The sequence below is a fragment of the Schistocerca americana genome, chromosome 3 (assembly GCF_021461395.2).
Source record: "Schistocerca americana isolate TAMUIC-IGC-003095 chromosome 3, iqSchAmer2.1, whole genome shotgun sequence".
NCBI classification, from domain to species: domain Eukaryota; kingdom Metazoa; phylum Arthropoda; class Insecta; order Orthoptera; family Acrididae; genus Schistocerca; species Schistocerca americana.
The window spans coordinates 809,382,187-809,402,421 of record NC_060121.1 but is presented as its reverse complement, the minus strand read 5'-3'; the positions used below and the strand labels follow the sequence as shown (position 1 = coordinate 809,402,421).

The following is a 20,235-nucleotide window of genomic DNA, read 5'->3' as shown; positions in this document are numbered from 1 at the left end:
AAACCAGCACTTGTAGTGAATGGGTCATAATGCACCATATATACCGGGTAAAATTGTCGTCCCAAAAGACTGCAGAGTGGGTGGTAGTTGAATATGCGTTCTCTTCGAGAAGGATCCACAAACTGCCGAAAATCGAGACCCTCTCCCATCCCTCCCTCCCTCCCTCCACCCATCCACCTATTTGGAGGACACAAGCTTCTTCAAACACCCACCTCCTCCGCCCTGCTTTGTGCTCTACAACCCTTCCGCCTCCGCCATGGCCGCTAACCACTTTGAGGCGAGGCTTCTCCATCAAGACAATAGCATGTATATTTAACTTAACTAAAGTAGGAGATAAAAGGACGGCCACCCCCAAGTGTAAGTTGTTCGTCTAAAATACAGTGACAGAGCCCCCACACTTCACACTCATGGTCAGAGCTTGACTGTGTCCGGTGACCACCCCCAGTAGACACGCCACCCCCCCCCCCCCCCCCCCTCACACCCAGCAGTCCGCTGTTCTGTGGTGGAGAACAATTGTATTTAATGTCAACCCAACTCTTTCTTTCTGTCTGTTAAACGTATTTCTCGGAAATACTGGGCCCCTCTGAAAGAACAACGAAATTCCGGGGAATGCTCCAGATGGAATTTTCAAAAGTCAGCTGCTTCCAAAACAGGAAACCTTTTGCCTACAGCAACTGCAGCCTCACCCAGCAGTGTTTTCGGTACAACATGCCGCCATGATCGTGCTGCTAGGCAGTCAGCGTTATCAATGGCGACAAAAGCTACAACATACAATAGAGTGCGATACCGGCATCCCTCTGAAAAAAACTATGATAAAAGAGACCTATCCCGATGGCGGGTTGTTTGTCTAAAGGGACAGCAGCGACCTCTTATGGAACTTGGCCACCACGCCCTTCTGAGCACTGGACTGTAACATTCGTATTTAACATCAATGCGACCCCTATAATAAAGCGGCTATTAAAAAAGGAAACACATTTGCGATGATGATAAATGTCCTTTTTCCATCAAAATAGACAAAGTTCATTTTCTCTTAGTTTTATGAGCAAAATCGGTATAGATTTTATGTTCGACTGCACGATACAATTCTCATCTCATTATTTTGTGATGTCCAACGAAGTGCACTGCCGCCGATGACAAATGATCAGCAACGACTTGTCCACCCTGCGTAAAAGCAGGAAAAAAGTCTTTGACTATTTTTCTGAGAAAATTGCCAATCACCACAGAATGTCCTCGTTACATCGAAACTGTCATTGGAGTAAAGAAAAAGTGAGAATTTAAACTCCAAACAAAAAGAAACAATCTATATTAAGCAATTTCTTTCAGCTTAATGGACAAATTACACTACCTGAGAATGTCTCTCACGTTCCTTGTCTGTAAATAAAGTGTAATGCACGTGTGTATTAAAAACATTTCAGACATGTGAAATAATATTAGAGAATACAATCTATCACGCCATTGGCTCACATGTTTGAAAACAAAACCGTTCATTTTACGTTCGACAACAACAGCCTGTAATCAAGAAGATGTAGCTGTTTTATACGCTGTGGCAGGTCCCGTTTTACAAGTATGATGCTATATCATACTAGTATTTACGAAACAAATCGTGAGAGCCTGTCTCACCCTGTGTAGGTGGGAAATTGAAATTTTGTTAAAAGATATCACCGGAACGAAAAAAATAAAAATAAAAAAGAAATGGTTGTCAAGAATCATACCATGGTGCCCTAGCCACCTGCTGCACCCACCAGGTGACACGTCATTGATATCAATTTGACAGGCTAAGTAATTAAATTGATCATGAGAGTCAGTTTACATTACCAGTAATTTTTTTTTCAGTAGTCGAATTGCACTCGCCAGGTAGGTCAAATGGGAATACGTGAAAATAATACAATGTTCATCTCGAGGAACACTATTGATAACCGACATTTGAAGGTGACCGCAGAGAAATTCTACAGCCCACACCTTACATTTCACGTAATGAAGGCGCTATCACAAACAGGATCGTAGTGATTATGCTACAATCACGCTGCATAAAAAGCAGTCTTGAATCTACAGGCGCACATGAGTTGCTGAAAGCATTACGCTTTCTGATAGAAATGCTGTCAGCGATTTGGAATCAAATCAATCCATTCTACCACATACTTGCACTGGATCCTGTAGAGACGTCCTGTAGAGACGTCTTAGAATTTCGTTTAGATGAACTCTGACGGCAAGTTCAATGACATCCCAGATGTGTGCAATCGGTTTTGGGAAGCCAACACATCAACTTGAACTCACCGCTGTGTTGCTCGAATCACTCCATCACCCTCCTAGCCCTGTGACATGGTGCATTATCTTCATGAAAAATGTCACTGCCATCGGGAATCACGATCGTCATGAAGGGGTGTATGTGGTCTACAACCAATGTACGATACTCAGTGGCGTCTTGGTGCCTTGCACGAGGTCCACTGGACCAATGGATGCCCACATGAATGTTCCCCAGAGCATAATGGAGCCACCACCAGCATGTCTCCTTGCTGCAGCACAGATGTCAAGGAGGTGCAGTCCATCTTCTGAGCAACTGAGCTGTGCGCGGCTCGTGTTCAAACTGTTTATTGCTTGATATCTTGCCTTTTCGGTACTGCCGTCCCGTTTCTCATTCGATTTACTGGCCTCACTAAGTTGCTGGCTTGTCTGTCCGTGAGTGACAGCAGCAGCGCTAATCGATAAGAGCACTGTTGTACTATCTTTGGAGCGACCGCTAGTAGTTCTGGGTCGTCTTGTGTCGGGAAATGAGTCAGGATGGAGCAGCGGTGAGGTCGGACAGCCATGACGCGACCGACCATTGCCGACACACATAACTTGAGTGGGGACGACCTCGGTTGGTCGTTCGGTTGGTCGTCTCATCTGACAACGTGTTTGGTTCCCGACCGCTTCTGGGTTCTCCGTGTGTGTGTCGACTTGTGATTCGTCCTCGTTGTTCCACAATCACTGGTTTAAGTATTGTTCGAGTTGTTTGTGGAAGTGTTTTCGTGGAACCATGTGTAGCTTGTGTGGTTTTGACTGAGTAGCTGTTTTAATGCTCTCTGTGTGTGGCAGTCAGTCATTTGGGAAAAAGCAGCGAGGAAGTCTCAGCGGCACGAGGTCAGGTCGGGACCGCTGGCGGCATGCACGCGAAGTCCGATTTTGAGGCGTTAGCTGCGAGAGTTACAAAGTTCGTTGCCCATCGAACCTGAACACTGAAGTTGAGTGATCAGTTAATCTCTTATGAAACCTCACCTGCTGTGACATCTCTTCGTTCATTGCCAGTTGTTGCTTCCTGGGCCGTTCCCGCTAGCAGCAATGTATGGCGTGTTGGCGTCGGCGGAAGTTTCCAGCCGTCTTCCTGTATGGTCCTTAACTATTAAATTGGTTCATACTTATCAGTGAAGTGCACCAGCAGTATTTTCTACCTTGTAGCCGTTTACGTCCCAGTTACCTGCCCTGGTCGTTAACGTAGTTTTCCGGCAGTGTGTTTTTCCCCGCCATGTTGATGCTGTCCGGCACAGTGTGTAGTTCGACAGCCTCTGAGTTGTTTGTTCATATTTTGTTCTTAAGTGTGGTTATTGTGCCTTGGCTGTTTTTAGACGCCAATTCTTCTTTTTTGGACTTCAAGAATTCTGCTATCAACTTCTTGTCGGTACCCCGTACTTGGTACTTTTAAGGGTAAGGTCCTTTTGAGTTATTGTGCTGCTGGTATCTTCGTCCTCGGTTCATATTTTCCGTTGTCGTACCGTTGATCGGGCGTAAGGGCTTTGATTAGGTTATTGGTCGGTCCTTTAGCCGTCCCTGTGTCAGGCTGCCATCCGATTATTTGACCTTACTCTTGGCTGCCTGTCTCACCTCGCCTTACGTTCGAGCTACCTCCTGAGGCCGGCCCTAGGAACACTTCTTAGCACCACTGTTCTGTTGGTTTTAGATTGTGATTTCCATTTTAGTTTGATGCACCGTGCGAAACCTTCAGGCGTCTATAAATTTAGTTTGTTTAAATTTTAAAATAAGGCCTTCAGCCGACTTAAACTAAAATTTGAAGATTCATTTCCTTAAAAACTAAATTTTGAATATTTGTTTTATCTGAAATTCTGTTTATCCAGGCCTTAAGCCCTGAGTTGTTCAATGTCCAGTGTGTGGTCTTCAGCCAACCTTTTACGTGAAATGTTTTTAAGACAAGGACTTCAGCCCACTTAAATTAACGTTGAAGATTGATTTCTTTATAACTAATTTTTTTTTGAATTTGCTCTATCTGAAATTTCTGTTGTCCAGGCCCTAAGCACTGAGTTGTTCAATGTCTTGTGTGTGGCCTTCAGCCAAGTATTTACGTGAAATATTTTTTAAAGTAAGGCCTTCAGCCTTGTGTATTCCTTAAAGTAATTTTTATAACTGGTGTTCAGGCCTTCTTTTTGGTGTGGTTTTGGGCCTTCTGCCCAGGAGCTATTGCAAGTTTTGTTAACTAGGTCTTCAGCTGTATTGTTTTAATTTGATCCTTTTAAGGCAATGTGTAATTAAGTGGTTCTTAGGAAAATAAAAGTTTGTGTGTTTTGTGCATCTAACAGTAACTGATTAAGTCCCCCTCCACAACCACAACCCGATCCGCTCTATCCTGCGAAACCAGATTTCAGCAACTTACAGTTAACACATTCTGTTATGCACGTTGCATGCTCTGTTCTTTGTATTTAATACTTGTCTCGTTTATCTTGAATTCGCAAACAGCCGAAACTTTTCTTTCTGTAGTCTTCCAGTTAAAGTCATAGTGGTTACCATCCCTAGTTTCCTACAACTTACCCATGGTTAGAAGACCATTAAGGAATACATATAGCCAGCTACAATCTTAGGATGTTGTTTCAGAGCGATGAGTTTCCGTTGTGTGCAGTGGCCAAACATTATGTTCATACAGGGTGTTTCAAAAATGACCGGTATATTTGAAACGGCAACAAAAACTAAACGAGCAGCGATAGAAATACACCGTTTGTTGCAATACGCTTGGGACAACAGTACATTTTCAGGCAGACAAACTTTCGAAATTACAGTAGTTACAATTTTCAACAACAGATGGCGCTGCGGTCTGGGAAACGCTATAATACGATATTTTCCACATATCCACCATGCGTAGCAATAATATGGCGTAGTCTCTGAATGAAATTACCCGAAACCTTTGACAACGTGTCTGGCGGAATGGCTTCACATGAAGGTGAGATGAACTGCTTCAGCTGTTCAATTGTTTCTGGATTCTGGCGGTACATCTGGTCTTTCAAGTGTCCCCACAGAAAGAAGTCACAGGAGTTCATGTCTGGCGAATAGGGAGGCCAATCCACGCCGTCTCCTGTATGTTTCGGATAGCCCAAAGCAATCACACGATCATCGAAATATTCATTCAGGTAATTAAAGACGTCGGCCGTGCGATGTGGCCGGGCACCATCTTGCATAAACCACGAGGTGTTCGCAGTGTCGTCTAAGGCAGTTTGTACCGCCACAAATTCACGAAGAATGTACAGATAGCGTGATGCACTAATCGTTTAGGATCTGAAAAATGGGCCAATGATTCCTTTGGAAGAAATGGCGGCCCAGACCAGCACTTTTTGAGGATGCAGGGACGATGGGACTGCAACATGGGGCTTTTCGGTTCCCCATATGCGCCAGTTCTGTTTATTGACGAAGCTGTCCAGGTAAAAATAAGCTTCGTCAGTAAACCAAATGCTGCCCACATGCATATCGCCGTCATCAATCCTGTGCACTATATCGTTAGCGAATGTCTCTCGTGCAGCAATGGTAGTGGCGCTGAGGGGTTGCCGCGTTTGAATTTTGTATGGATAGAGGTGTAAACTCTGGCGCATGAGAAGATACGTGGACGTTGGCGTCATTTGGACCGCAGCTGCAACACGGCGAACGGAAACCCGAGGCCGCTGTTGGATCACCTGCTGCACTAGCTGTGCGTTGCCCTCTGTGGTTGCCGTACGCGGTCGCCCTACCTTTCCAGCACGTTCATCCTTCACGTTCCCAGTCCATTGAAATTTTTCAAACAGATCCTTTATTGTATCGCTTTTCGGTCCTTTGGTTACATTAAACCTCCGTTGAAAACTTCGTCTTGTTGCAACAACACTGTGTTCTAGGCGGTGGAATTCCAACACCAGAAAAATCCTCTGTTCTAAGGAATAAACCATGTTGTCTACAGCACACTTGCACGTTGTGAACAGCACACGCTTACAGCAGAAAGACGACGTACAGAATGGCGCACCCACAGACTGCGTTGTCTTCTATATCTTTCACATCACTTGCAGCGCCATCTGTTGTTGAAAATTGTAACTACTGTAATTTCGAAAGTTTGTCCGCCTGAAAATTTACTGTTGTCCCAAGCATATTGCAACAAACGGTGAATTTCTATCGCTGCTCGTTTAGTTTTTATTGCCGTTTCAAATATACCGATCATTTTTGAAACACCCTGTATGTGCAGAGGTGATTGTGAATGAATAGCTCTCACATGTTTGGTAGCAGTATAAATTTGTGCCAGAGCTGTTGAGTCCTATTTCGACTCCTCCCAAGTCTGTTACTGCGCCATTACTCGTATTAACTGTGTCATGCGATCCACGACGGAACATCTGCATACTTTCCATTTAATTTCTTCATGTAATTAATGAGAGCTAACTATGTGTGTGGTTACATTGGTGGTAGTCGCAGATAACTCTTTTCGCCTTATGACAAGCGCCAAATTTTTTCTTTGCAGAGTCCTTCCCAGGTACCAACCACTTAGTTTTCATAGCGGGAGTTTTTCCGGGATACACTTGAAAACAAGCACGTAATTTTCAACATTCCTGCAAACCAATTGCAGACGACTAAAGCAAAGATGAAGAATGCCATTAACATGGTTATGAAGATCATTTGGTGTGCGTCCAGTTATCAAAAGAGTTCGAGGAAAACCACCAAGGTACGATGTCGTGGACCCTACTGAAGTAAGATACAACACGAAAGATAAACGAACATCGCATTTCAGATTCTTCTGAGTAGGCTTACACTTACAGTTCAGCTTTGAAGCTTGCTTTCAGGGCATGGTTTTCCATGACTCTCATGACACGCTTGGGGCTCTCGATTCCTAGTCTACATAAAGGGACTCACCCTGGTACGTAAATTAATTAATGTTTTACCTATTACCTCGTTGCTGTTGCTTTCTTCTTGGTAGGTCAGGGCCTGCTGGTGCTAAGACTTTAGGAGTGGAAAAATTATTTTATGTTGTGATCCATCGTTTTTGTAATTAATAAGTTAAACTTTTATACTTAGTTTATTTGAAGTATGATAATTTCTTTTTCCCAACGTGAGCTTGACGTCTGGCACTAGAACTTAGAGATGCGTCCGGCTGCTACAGCAATAAGAATGCCAGAAGAGAAATATTCGTAAGCATATTCTCTTGGAAAATATAAATATCGCAGCTGAAAGCTATGCGACTCATATTTCTGTTTTATTAAATAAAAAAGTTTCGCCATCTGGGGACTTTATAGTAGGCACCTGTACTCACATCTGCAGCTGATTAGCCTGCATTTCTCGTTGGTAGCAATGATGGCTGGAGAAAATGAACTCAGGCAGTCGCTGTGCCAGGCAATCTTACAGCGGCATCAGCTCCTAAATTAACCGACGGTGGTTGTGCCGGCTATTTTTGTCCCATTGTCAGGATCTGTATACTAATGTTTCTCTGTCAGAAGTCTCTAGCAACATTCTCATCACAATAACTCAAAAGGATCTTACCCTTAAAAGTACCAAGTACGGGATACCGACAAGAAGTTGATAGCAGAATTCTTGAAGTCCAAAAAAGAAGGATTGGAGCACATCACAGAAATGAAGTCTGCAACTAACGTAGTCTTATGTTTCTTCCATTATATGGTTCAAATGGCTCTGAGCACTATGGGACTCAACTGCTGAGGTCATAAGTCCCCTAGAACTTAGAACTACTTAAACCTAACTAACCTAAGGACAACACACACATCCATGCCCGAGGCAGGATTCGAACCTGCGACCGTAGCGGTCGCGCGGTTCCAGACTGTAGCGCCAGAACCGCTCGGCCACCAGCGGCCGGCTCTTCCATTATACCCTTTAACATTTTCCCAGTGATCTATCCCATTCCGGTTAGCCGCCTTAAACGTAAACTTCAGCCATAGTCAGATGACAACTGCAAACCTACGTTTTTCGCATCCCCCAAGTGCGTATATTTAAAACTGTACAATCAAATGGAGTACCTTGTTCTTTTTGGAGTTTGAACTGACATGCATTCTCTTTCTGTTATTGTGCGGAAGACACTGTCGCCAGCCTTCGCTGTGATAATAGTACCATCTTCGACGAAGACTTACAAATTTGTTATGGTAGAGCATATAAAACAAACCACTATGGTTTACTGCAGACAAAGTTGTAGATCTATAGGGAAGCATCCCATGCCATTTTGAGGCCCAATTTTCCCTTTATTGGCCACCTGTAGTACTGCAGAATTAGCAGTTTCCTAAGTCTTACGTAGCTGCATACATCTTGAAGATGACATGGAATTATTCAAATTGAAAAAAAGTATATTTTAAACGGAACTGCCTTTATTCGTGGCATTGTGTGTCACAATTTATGAGGACTTAGTTGTTGGACTGTTGTGACAGAAATAAAAATCCTAAATGGAAGCTGTTATACAATTCTATTGAATTTTCCACAATTCTATTGATAACCACCGACAGCAAGCGCTTGGACTACATACAATCATTTAGTTAGAAGGAAGACCCTTTGTCCTTCTTTTTTCTTTTTCTAGTGCCTTGTCTTGGAGTTTTTGCAGGGTCGGCATGGTTACAATCGGATTTGGCATGGTTAATTGGAAGGGGTGGCTGGATACCCTTCCTGCCACCACCCCGTATCCTCCGGGATGGAATCAGTGTGCCCCAACTGTCTGCATCTAGTGTAAATCAAGAAATAGCGCGAACATGTTGCCAATGTCTGCGAGTCGTGTAACTGAGGGGGGACTTCGGGACCAGACCAGTATTCACCTAGTGGGATGTGGAAAACCGCCCAAAAACCACATCCAGGCTGGCCAGCTCACCAGCTCTCGTCATTAATACGCAGGGTGGATTCGGCGCGCAGGAAGCAGCGCATTAGCGCCCTTTTTTTTGCACTTAAAAACAATTTAATAATCACATTAGACAATCTCTGAAATACATGATAATGGCGGAAAAGAGATGTTATAAAGTGGACTAGCCTTCCAACTATACTTTCTGAACATAAATGGAATGTTAACTATCTGAAGTGATCAGACCTATACAATAGATTTTTCACTGGAAAACTGACTTACACATTACAGTGCGAAAATGAACAGGGCAATTTGTCAGCCCTTGAATATTACATTATATCAGATACAATTTTATGATTTTAACCAGGCGATAAAGACATTTCCATAAAAACTGTCATTTTTCATATTTATACTATAAACTAATCGTGCAGCTTTAATGTTTTGTGTTTTGACACTATTAGACACACAATCTGATAGCCACATAATTTCTGTACATTAGCTTATAAAATTTGAAAAAACTACTTTCTGAGGTATAAATGGCACACACCAAAAATATACAGTAAAATTTTAAATAATATCCTTAAGGTAACTAAAATACGTCACTGTCAACAGTCTTCTATTTTTATATGAACCAATGCCCGTTCTTTCAAATATAACTTTTAACGTATTACCGAACTTTTTCTTGTGAGCGCTCTCGGCTAACCTGGCGGATCAAGGAAGACTCTTTGTCCATTATAACCTAAATTTTAGCGTAATATGAACTGCTTCTGATGTAACACAACAGACACATTCGGATGCTACATAAAATAGCTAGGAGTAATCAGACTGTATCCATAGCGATTATATACTTATATTTCGTTACAAGTACGTGTTGTAAAGTAATGGCACTGAATTTTTATGCAAAAATTCCTACAGATTTCTAAATAAAACAAACGTTATTGACGTTCTGCATCTTTATTCATCATGTTTACATACTTATTTCTCAAAATAGTCACTCATGCGACGAACACAATTCACCCAACGAGAGAATAATTTATTGATACCGTCACAGTAGAATGTTTGACTATGTTGACGAAGCCATAACCCCGCTTCTGCTTTCACCACTTCATAACTATCAAAATAAAGTCCTTGTAGGTGTTCTTTACGTTTGGAAAACAGATGAATATTGGGTGGGATCAAGTCGGGATTGTGTGGAGGATTTCCGATGACAGTGAGCCCAAGTCGTCGGACTGTTTTAGGTGTCGCAGCGCTCGTCTGTGATCTACCATTGTCCTGCTAAGGAGACGGTGCCGCATGTGAGGACGAACTTTTCGAATTCGAAACTCGATTACAGAGCGCTATGTCCCACAATCCGGTATAGTTGTGTTATACACCGCCTTGTTACACGCTACACCTCAGAGCTCTCTAGCGGCAGGAGGCTGCAAATAGGTAGACATGAAGAATAAAAATGTGAAATGGTAGTAACAGTTTGTTTTATTTAAAAATTTTTAAGAGGTTTCACATAAAATGTTCGCAGGCTTTGTTTTCCAGCATGCCCTTGTCGCTTTCTAGATGCGATTCAAGTTTTCGTGTTTGGCTTCTCTTCTAAAAGTTCTCCCAGCATTGGTAATTCAGAAAAACGTTTATTCTCAGTGACATAAGAGGTTTTCTGGGGATACCTGGCATGAAATAATACCACAAAAGCTTGATGTGGGAGCACCACTGAACCTATTTTTCGACACAGTCCTTGAAAACTTTCTGAAGCAATGGAAGAATCACAGTCGATGAACTAGGTCGAAATATCTAAAGATAAATTATTTTGTCCACAAGATGATGTTCTAATTTTTAAAAATGCTACAAGTAGTCCAATCACTGACGAAATATTATGCTCTAGAAAAGTCAAAGTCCAGGTTTGTAACCCAAATTTGCAGTGCTGTCTTTCTTCGATGTATAACTGTTGCTGGAAATTAGCTGGAGACCATGTAGTGACAGTTTGCGGTGTTCATTCCCCAATCGAATTGTGTGATTGGATAGTCATTTCGAAAGCAGCTGGGTTGCTAATGGCCTTTGTCAGTGATAATGTAGTAGTGACAATTTCGACCCTGCATACAGGACGGAAGCGTGGCTGGCGACCGTTATTTAGCATGGTTTCATAGTATACCAGAGGGTTAATTAGATTTTGCCAAAAACATGTTTCAAATGTTTCAAATGGTTCAAATGGCTCTGAGCACTTTGGGACTTAACATCTGAGATCAAAAGTCCCCTAGAACTTAGAAGTACTTAAACCTAACTAACCTGACATCACACACATCCATGCCCGAGGCAGGATTCGAACCTGCAACCGTAGCGGTCGCTCGGTTCCAGACTGTAGCGCCTAGAACCGCTCGGGCAGCCCGGTGGGCGTTGGTAAAGCAGATGCCAGACTGAGATTTATTGGAAGAATCCTAAGGAAATGCAATCCGAAGACAAACGAAGCAGGTTACAGTAGATTTGTTCGCCCACTGCTTAAATAATGCTCACCGGTGTGGGATTCGTAACAGATAGGGTTGATAGAATCGAAGATCCAACGGAGAGCAGCGCGCTTCTTTACAGGATCATTTACTAATCGCGAAAGCGTTACGGAGATGATAGATAAACTCAAGTGGAAGACTCTGCAGGAGAGACGCTCAGTAGCTCTGTACGGGCTTTTGTTGAAGTTTCGAGAACATACCTTCACCGAGGAGTCAAGCATTATATTGCTCCCTCCAGGTGTATCTCATGAAGAGACCATGAGGATAAAATCAACTTAGAGTCCACGCAGAGGCATACCCACAATCTTCCTTTCCACGAACAATACGAGACTGGAATAGAAGGGAGAACCGCTAGAGGTACTCAAAGTACCCTCCACCACACACCGTTAGGTGGCTTGCGGAGTATGGATGTAGATGTAGATAACATCCCTCCACTCCGCCCTCAAATGAGCTTTCGCTTGACATAAATGATGTCGCAAACGGCGGTGGTTTTGGGTCATTGGAATGCACGCTACAAGGTCAGCCTCGGAGCTGTCCATGAGGTAACCGATTTGTAACAGTTCGTTGTGTCACTATGGTGTCTGCTGCTGTTCAGATTGCTGCTGCAGATTCAGTGCAATGCGCCATAGCCATAGCCGACCGCCTTGGTCTTCCTGGTCGGTAGTGCTACGTGGTCGGCCGTATGGAGCCACCGCAGGTTGTCGTGACCACCGCTGCCAGCAATCATGTACACTGACTACGTTCCTGCCAAGTCTTTCTTCAGTAATGCAGCAAGAACATCCAGCTTCTCGTATCCCTATTACACGACCTAGTTGAAACTCAGTGAGGTGTTGATAATGGCCTCTATGTTGCCTTAAAAGCATTCTTGACTAACATCAACTCACCACGTCCAGTCTCAAAGGTAACTAACGCTCACGACCGTTAAAGCGTGTATGTAAATCAAACCTGATTTGCAGCCTCTTAGTGGCTCTACAGGCACCACTCTTATGCGACTGTTACGAAATTTGGATAGATATCGTCTTTCGTTTATGTCGCACATTTCTTTCTTGGTGATGTGTTATTTTCCGTCAGTGTACTAGTAGACTGGTTTTGGCCAGGAGTGCCCACTTCGACCGTGCTATTCCGCTTTTTATGTCCCCTCACATTTATAATTCGAATATCGTAAGATATGCTGGTGAGTGAATCTCCACTTCAACAGCGAACACCTGTGAGTCGCTGGGTAGCGAATGTCGGGCGGACAGTGTTGGGGCAGGCGGCACGCAAGGTGTTCCTCGTAGCAGGGCGGCCGACCGAGATTCGAAGCGGAGAACCCCACGGCTGCTCTGCCCTGGCGAAACCTGTTCTGCTGGTTTCGTGCTGATGAGTCGCCCCAGCGGCCGTTTCTCGGCGGACCTCATTTCCTGTTCGAAAACCCGTCCTAACCCATCGGCGCCACGAGCTGCTCCCTGAACGAGCAAACAAAATTAATTACCTTCTGAGAGCACTTGTTCATCCGCGTCTGGACTGGTGACCTTCCACTCTTAAGTTTACGAGTGCACCTTACTGCATAATTTCCGTTGCATAATAGTGGCCTGCTAGGAATTCTTAGAAGTATGGTCAGTTTGGAGACAAACAGTAGTGTTCTACATCTACATACATACTCCGCAAGCCGTCGCACAGTGCATAGTGGAGACAAGCCTGTACCACTGGCACTCCATTCCTTGTCTGTTCCACTCGCAAGCAGAGAAAGGAAAAGACGACCGTCATATGCGTATACGCCCTAATTTCTTGTATCTAATCTTCGTGGTCCTTATGGTAAATGTGTTTGGTAGCAGTGGAATCGTTCTGCAGTCAGCTTCAAATACTGGTTCTCTAAATTTTCTGGACAGGGTTTATAACACTACCGCCTGCTACTGTTATACCATAACCTCAAAGCTGGAGGCAGTTCGTATAAATGAAATTATTTTCATTAAAGCGATTGCAGTATAAAGAAGCAAAGCAGTATTACCCTCTGAAAGGAATTTAGTTGTGTTGACCGTGATGTATCTAACGGAGGCGGCTTATCGGAAGTGAAAATCAGAATTACGTAAATATTTAAACAGTAACGAACAATAATTTACCTATCCACAGAGTCCAAAAAATAGTAAAAAACGGTCGCCAGCCTAATTAGGCATAAGAATGAGTAACATTCTTGTACAAGAAACAAAATAAGTAACCTCGACGGGCAAACACAGCCTATACTTTGCCACACGAGAGGGCAATGAAGTCTGGCACCTGCATATGTTAACGTTAAGGTTGGAGCTAACAGAACGGAACAAACTATTTGCATAAATATAACAGATAACGATACACACTACTATCTTCAGGGCTTAGTCAAACTGAATGGTCTCAATAATAATATTACTATCAATATTCACTATAGAATCATAAAATGGACATAGGTTCAGTAGTTCTTTTACCAATTAATTTTCTATCTGACATGAAAAAATTTATTTCACTAGCAAAATATTTCTCACTGACCTTTGAATAAAAGAAGCTAATGTTTTCATAGATAGTGGTCTTTCTTTTATTTGTTACCTAGAATAAGCACAATAGACAAACTGTGGATCCTGTTAGATTATTAATATGTACTTTCAATACACAAGAGACAAGCACTTAGCAAAGTTGAGTACATAACTTTCCACAAATGCAGTTCACGACTTTTACTGCAGTGAGATACAATATTAACATATTTATAAGAAACTGACTCACTTTTACAATTTACAACAGGCAGCTCTAGGATAATTAGCTAAGCAAAACCTTATAAGCTCCAGTTTTAAGAACTTTTAATCTCTAAAAGTAAGAGCAATTTGTTTACTAAGAAAAACATTTCAAGCCAAACTTTGGTAATATTTACTTTTGGAACTAACTCCAAGATGGTTATTTACCTGTCGTTATTACCAAAGTCAATGATTAAATAGGCAACTTTGAAAGACCACAAAGCTATAAACTGGACTGTTTCAATCCCTGGGAGGCTTTCACAAAGCTACATTTACTACCTCCCACAAGTTTACCAAATCCACTGTAAATCTGAAACTCCCTTCTTACCAAAAATCAAACAACCTTATTTAATTAACTGTTTGGCTTTGAGACTTTCATTTTTTCCACAAAAAGGACACTCGGCAATCATAGTTCAAATGGAGAGAAACTTGAGAGGTGTTGCGATAAGGAAAAAATCAAGGTAGCTACATGAATTCAGTTATAAGTTACCTTATATTTGAATACACCATAACATCCAATGAACTGATCCTTCACTGTACATTACTATAGTTCTTCTGTTCCATTACAGTGATTGCGCAATATGGTGGCAAGTGCATGTTGATAGGTGGATTTGCAAGTCGAATTGCTGGACCCTGTTATTTCTTGGCGGCGATGACAGATACCAATTCCAGAATAGTTCCAGCTCTTTATCTGCCCATCCGAGGCATTGGGAAGAGGCATGAAAAGCCTCTCTCGGCACCAGCACAATACACTGCTTTTACATGAGCAGTTGACAGTTTGGCAGCTCGTATCTGACTGATTCTTGGTTCCACCTTTCTATCCATGCCCACATTTTGCGCGCGCTACATTCTTCCGTTCCCGAGGGGAACCACAACACCTTTTACACACAAAATAACTAATAACCCTAAGTGAAGGTCTACAGTTTACATAACAGCAACCAAGCATATTAAATAAAACAGAACCTTTGCACATATTGACATTTCTACAAAAAAATTATTTAAACAAAATTATTCAACCTCAAAGATAACCAAAGAGATTATGTGAGAAAGACAAGACATATCATTTGCTCATATTGTGCATATTACAGATTATTTCATTACAGATTACTTCATTACAGTACTGAATTAATCGTACACTAATTACAGAAGTTCAACGATGGGATGTTGAACAAAACAGATAGCTAAATGAATCAACAAAAGCTATGTCGTGTCTAAGTTATGGTGTTACAGGTTCCTCGAATAGAACGCTGCCCTCCCTCCGGCGGTTCCCATTTGAGTTCCCGGAGCATCTCCGTAACACTTGCGTATGGTTTGATCCTACCGGTAACAAATCTAGCAGTCCGTCATTGAATTGCTTTTGTGTCTTCATTTTTAATCCGACCGGGTGTGGATTCAAAACATTCTCCCTTACACGTGAACCACAGTTTATCAATATTCTTCCAATAAACCGACGTCGACCATTTGCCTTGCCCACCACAGTCTTCACGTGCTCGTTCCACTTCACACTGCTCTTCACCGTTACGCCCAGGTATTTAAATGGCGTGATTGTGACAATCAGGGCACTAATAATGCTGTATTGAAACATTGTCGGATTGTTTTTCCTACTCGTCCGCCTTACCTTACATTTTTCTACATTTCCGTTTACATTTACTTTGCCTTAGAGATGTCTGCTAAATTCCACTCCACTATTGAGCTTGATGCCAACGGCCTTGCCGCAGTGGTAACACCGGTTCCCGTCAGATCACCGAAGTTAAGCGCTGTCGGGCTGGGCTAGCACTTGGATGGGTGACCATCCGGTCTGCAGAGCGCTGCTGACAAGCGAGGTGCACTCAGCCCTTGTGAAGAGCATCTTGACTGAGAAGTAGCGGCTTCGGTCTCGTAAACTGACATACGTCTCCGGGAGAGCGGTGTGATGACCACATGACCTCCATATCCGCATGCAGTGACGCTTGGGTTGGTTGGTTGGTTTTGGGGAAGGCGACCAGACAGCGAGGTCATCGGTCTCATCGGATTAGGGAAGGATGGGGAAGGAAGTCGGCCGTGCCCTTTCAAAGGAACCATCCCGGCATTTGCCTGAAGTGATTTAGGGAAATCACGGAAAACCTAAATCAGGATGGCCGGACGCGGGATTGAACCGTCGTCCTCCAGAATGTGAGTCCAGTGTCTAAGTGACGCTTGGGGTGTGGGCTGAGGAGGACACGGCGGACGGGCGGTAAAGTTGAGCCTTCATGGCCTGTTCGGGAGGAGTTTACTTTAGTTAACAAAGCTTCACAGAAAATAAATCTCCGACTACATTCTGTAGGCTAGTAACATTGCAGCTGCAGCTGTTGCTATTGCACATATTCGAAGTCGATGAACGGATTTCATCAAACTAGATATTTTTGAGGTGAATTACATCATAGATCTAACCAACTCCAGTTTGTTCTAGAGATTAAATTTATTTACTGGCCCGTGAGTGTGCAAGGCAGCCATTTGCAGCTGAACGAAGGACGAAGAATGATTACAAAAAAAAAAAAAAAAAAAAAGGTTCAAATGGCTCTGAGCACTATGGGACTTAACATCTGAGGTCATCAGCCCCCTAGAACTTAGAACTACTTAAACCTAACTAACCTACGGACATCACACACATCCATGCCCGAGGCAGGATTCGAACTTGCGACCGTAGCAGTCAGGCGGTTCCGGACTGAAGCGCCTAGAACCGCACGGCCACAACGGCCAGCGAATGATTATAGATTAACATCCCTCCGACATAGTTTCACAGAGTCGTAGCAATATTTGAGTGGCCCGGGAACACATTGGTTGGTGCCACTGCCGTATATATTGAGTTAAAGGATAATCGACACTACCTAAGAGCAGCAGATTCTAATACCCCCGGAAAAAAATTTAATTTTAGTCAACTGATGTCAGGTCGATGCTTTATGGTAAACACCAGTGGCTGCCTGCCGCGGGAATATATTGGCAAGCGACAGGTGAAATTCTGGCACTAAGAGGGACCTGCGTACGTTTTACGACAGCATAGCCACATTTTTCGAGTTACAAGAAAATGAAGATGTTCTCAGTGATCCTGATATCTCCGATGCAGATCCTGAGTGCATTCCGCGTGACTGAGAAGACTCAGAGATGTGTGAAACTGCAAATATGTTGCTCTTAGAATGTTTCACGAACATAATGGTAACTGCACACACAACATCACTATATTCCAAAATGCTTGAAATATGAGGTTATTGTTGTATGGCTCCCGTTGAAGACTTGATGGCTTGTTTACGCATATTTCTTCATTTATATCTGTAGAACAAATAATAAAAAAAATAATAATGGTAATTATAATAATAATAATCTATGTTGTTATTCGGGTGACCAGTGGAGTTCGAATTATCCTTCACATCGAGCAGTCTATCACTGTCCCAGATACCTGCCACACTGGAGCAAAGAACAGGCGAAGATGTCTCGAAAAAGGCTGATATGCGCCTCACGACATGAAGTTTAAACAAAAGAGGTGCCATGCGGTCGAAGAATGTGCTTTTTGATCTAGAAAAGCAGTGGATGAAAAGGCCGTAGAACCTAACAGCAACTGTCTTCTTAAATGTTTTAAGAAATTTGGTGAAAGCTGTGTGAGGCAAACGTTGAAAACATCTGGGAAATCGGAGACTTTGGTGTTCAAAATGCACTTGGTGGGATGTAAGCAAGTGGAAGGTTTCTTTTGAATATCCATCATCGTCGCCCATCCGTGAGACATGTTATGACATCTGGTGCAAAGAAAGTTTTAGGAATCGTGGGAGGCAAAACCCAGTTCTTACTCTTTGATTAAAATACGATGGACCCAGACTCACCGTAAAGAAGAAAGTTGATGACGCTCTGTCTCTCTTAGATCAGACCCCCCTGCTCATCACGGAATTTTCCTTGTCACTGAATCCAACACCTCTGGACACTAGACATGATGAGAGTGAAGAGTGATTAAGTACTTTCAAGCAATGAGCTATACAGTTAAGTTTTCTAGTAACGCTGTGTAAATATTATCATACGATTATCATTATGCTTTGTTGTCAAAGCTTGTGATCTGGATAACGTAATGGTATCTCCACTGCAGTAACGTGTTTATTTTTGTATATTTTACGTATTATAGACTGTTTCTTGTTATTTATGTCCGTATGGAAAAATATAGACTTTAAAAGGCATCCAGAACACAATGAATGTCAGAATAAAATTAATCAGATTTGTAGATCGGTTGCAAATTGATCGGTTGCAGACTTTAATCCTCTGTATCTCCAAACTCTTATTATGGCATTTATCATTGGGTTTCCATGAACAGCTCATTTCTCTTATGTGCGTCGAAGAAAGTAGTCCATAGAGTTTTCAAAGAGACAGTAATTGGAGCTTTGAACCCATGCTGTCGCAAGTATGAGTCCAGTATCTTAACAATCTCGCTCCATAGTGGGACACACGAAGGCGATATGAGGATTCATACCGCATGTGCCGCAAGATATCGTCGTCCAACAAGTGAATCATCTACATTAATCGAATTTTAGCCATACAGTTCAGTGCGCAGTGGCGGAATAAAATCATGGCTATTCACAGGACACAGACCTCAGAACTGGGTTAGGTCTGTGATTTAGAAAGACGCTCTTCATAAGAACTCAAACGCATGCTTTCAGGTGAACAGAGTGGCCGCAACGCATACCAGCTAGTTTAGTATCTGTATGCATTCACGTTAAACTTTTTTGCTAATTCTTGCCTATCTGCTGGCGACGACTGTGGGCCATTTGTCGTGTGGAGCTGTAGACACATATTTTTCCACGTCTTGCTGGTCGGTGATGACAGAAAGCTGTGATCCCGTGAAAATCATACCTAGACTTCGATTAGTTGAATGTATACAACAAGGACATCTGAACATGGGACTGGCAGGCACGAAATCGATGATGTGAAAAAGAAATTGAAGACCACTCTAGCAGCAGAGGCCAGTTTATTTTTAATTTCAACTTAACATACGACTGCGCTCCCGTCTTGCGTCACGACAGAATGTTTAAATGATATGGAGGGGGTAAACCTTAGTAATGAAGATACCTACCAGCGGGACATTGCACAGGCGCTGCATAATTTAGTAAGTGCCTCGAGTAACGGGAAAAGATGAGGACTAAGGAAGATATAGGTAATTTTTTTTTTTTTTTTGTCATCAGTCTACTGACTGGTTTGATGCGGCCCGCCACGAATTCCTTTCCTGTGCTAACCTCTTCATCTCAGAGTAGCACATGCAACCTACGTCCTCAATTCTTTGCTTGACGTATTCCAGTCTCTGTCTTCCTCTACAGTTTTTGCCCTCTACAGCTCCCTCTAGTACCATGGAAGTCATTCCCTCGTGTCTTAGCAGTTGTCGTATCATCCTGTCCCTTCTCCTTATCAGTGTTTTCCACATATTCATTTCCTCTCCGATTCGGCGTAGAACTTCCTCATTCCTTACCTTATCAGTCCACCTAATTTTCAACATTCGTCTATAGCACCACATCTCAAATGCTTCGATTCTCTTCTGTTCCGGTTTTCCCACAGTCCATGTTTCACTACCATACAATGCTGTACTCCAGACGTACATCCTCAGAAATCTCTTCCTCAAATTAAGGCCGGTATTTGATATTAGTAGACTTCTCTTGGCCAGAAGTGTCTTTTTTGCCATAGCGAGTCTGCGTTTGATGTCCTCCTTGCTCCGTCCATCACTGGTTATTTTACTGCCTAGGTAGCAGAATTCCTTAACTTCATTGACTTCGTGACCATCAATCCTGATGTTAAGTTTCTCGCTGTTCTCATTTCTACTACTTCTCATTACCTTCGTCTTTCTCCGATTTACTCTCAAACCATACTGTGTACTCATTACACTGTTCATTCCGTTCAGCAGATCATTTAATTCTTCTTCACTTTCACTCAGGATAGCAATGTCATCAGCGAATCTTATCATTGATATCCTTTCACCTTGTATTTTAATTCC

At 42.7% G+C, this 20,235-nt stretch overlaps 1 pseudogene; it reads left to right on the top strand.

Annotated features, from left to right (window-relative positions):
- Nucleotides 1-15,960: 15,960 nt before the first annotated feature.
- LOC124607735 lies at nt 15,961-16,078 on the top strand (annotated as a pseudogene).
- Nucleotides 16,079-20,235: the final 4,157 nt, after the last annotated feature.